Here is a 2,167-nt window from a genome sequence, read left to right as displayed (position 1 = left end):
AATTTGGACGAAATTACATATTAAAAACCTAGGATAACTATTTTAGTTATTTTGTTGTGATTGTATAATATTATTCGTGGGTACTTGAAACTTCTAAAGTATACTATTATATATCTATGATTTTACCACGGTTTTTTGTTGATGTATAACGCGTTATAACTTATAAGTACCTAATAGATATTATGATATGATTAATTTGGAATTTATTATAGGTACCTATTATAGGTCAATTTTTTTTTAATACCATAGATAAGTATATGTAATATATGTAATATATGTAATATATGTCTAATACATAGACTGATATACCGTCTCCGCTCAGAATCGTTTTTCTTATACAGTGATTTTATATCATTGAATTCAAATTTAATACTGTCCATTATACAGTGACCCACTTCTAACCTACTGTACAGCAGAGCGACATCCACTTACCCACCTTTTTTTTTAATAATTTTGTAACAAATTCGAATATAAATTTGTTATACCTAAAAAAAAAAAATTTTAAAATTTTAATGGAAAATAAAAAAGAGAGAACTGATCGTTTAGACCTTTTTAATCTGGAAAATCAATTATTTCCCTACTTAATTATTTACGTAGTTACATAGTTAGTTTGTTAAAAAAAAATCATGTAAAGTAAGTAAAAATCTAAAAATAAAATTTAAAAATCAAAATCTTTAAAAATTTCTAAAATGTTCTAAAAAATCAAAAACATCTCACAAATATCATGAGTGAGAAGAACCTGGGAGAGGGAGTGACAAATGCTACAGAGCCATCCAGGAAGGTGAACGGGGCTCAATTGTTGTTTACTTTATTACATCATAATATCATATATTATTAATGTGTATATAATTAATGTGTAGGCCTTGGCCTCTTTAGCACATACATTGTATATAAATTATGTAAGTATTGATGATTTTGTATATTTTTTTTTGTTATTATTGTACAATAAACGATGCAACTGAGGTGAAAGTAATAATATCGTGGCTCCTGCATCAGTTGTTAGAAACTGATAACCACATGAAAAAGGTTTTTTTGTATGTATAAAATAATAAAACACATATTATATAAGAGATAAACAAAATTATAATAATTAGTATCTTTATTTTTGTATAAGAATAACGACATCCATTCTTAATCAAAAGTTAGTAGTAATTTACGTGCATTTTTGTTGTTTTTTTAGCGCATCAGTACATACATACTATTTGATATTTTCAGGTTTACAAGTGCTAGAAGTCCTCAGCCCTAGTAATCAGTAAACGCAACTAATCTCAGGCAGAATAATTTAATTATTCCGTCTTTTTAGACATTTTTATTTCATGTTTGTATTTTAAAAGTAAAATTTTAGATTCTGAGCGGAGCGATGAATGCATTGATTTTACAATGATGTGTTTTTTTTTTTTAATTTTTAAATTTATTTTTTTTTTTTATGTCTGTCATCACCTTTTAGGACAGTAAAAGTGCTTGGATTTTCTTCAACAGTATCTTTTCTGATAGGAAAGTGAATCTATTTGGTACTTTGACGGGTCAACAGTAAAATTTTTCCAGTAGTTTTCAAAAGCGCCGAGAAAAACAAAAGAAAAATTAAGGAAAAACGGACATTTTTACGCAAATTCGACTTTGGTTTTTGGTGTAACTTTAAAACAAATGACGACCCTACCCAGACAGCATTTTGTAATGATAATATTATAATAGTATTATAATAACGTTATACTAATATTAATTCGTTACTTTAATGTCATAATAATATTGAATAATATTAAATTGCTGTATGGGTAGATACATCAAATTTTCACTAGGTGTTTAAATTTCTACTTTCTATACATGATAAAATTTTAAAAATATTTTAATTTGTTTTGAATTGTTCAGGGACATTTTCAGTTTCCAATTTTATTACTTTTTTTTTTCTATGAAGGTCAATAAAACTTTATTTCTTGAGTAAAAATACTTGAAAATGTAATACAAGGTTCCTACTATATTGGTACAGTGACATTTGAAAAATATTAAAAATCCTTAGTCACAGTTTTTTTTTTATTAGCATTTAAAGTTTAAAAATTGACAAAATATGAAAAAATCACGAAAATTACCTAATTATTTTGAGTTTATAATTCGTAAAAATTTTTCTTTTTAGAACTAAGATGTTAAAATGTAATACAAGATTCCTTATAGG

This window comes from Acyrthosiphon pisum, chromosome A1, assembly GCF_005508785.2.
Source record: "Acyrthosiphon pisum isolate AL4f chromosome A1, pea_aphid_22Mar2018_4r6ur, whole genome shotgun sequence".
Lineage (NCBI taxonomy): Eukaryota > Metazoa > Arthropoda > Insecta > Hemiptera > Aphididae > Acyrthosiphon > Acyrthosiphon pisum.
Note: the sequence above shows the minus strand (reverse complement) of the source record.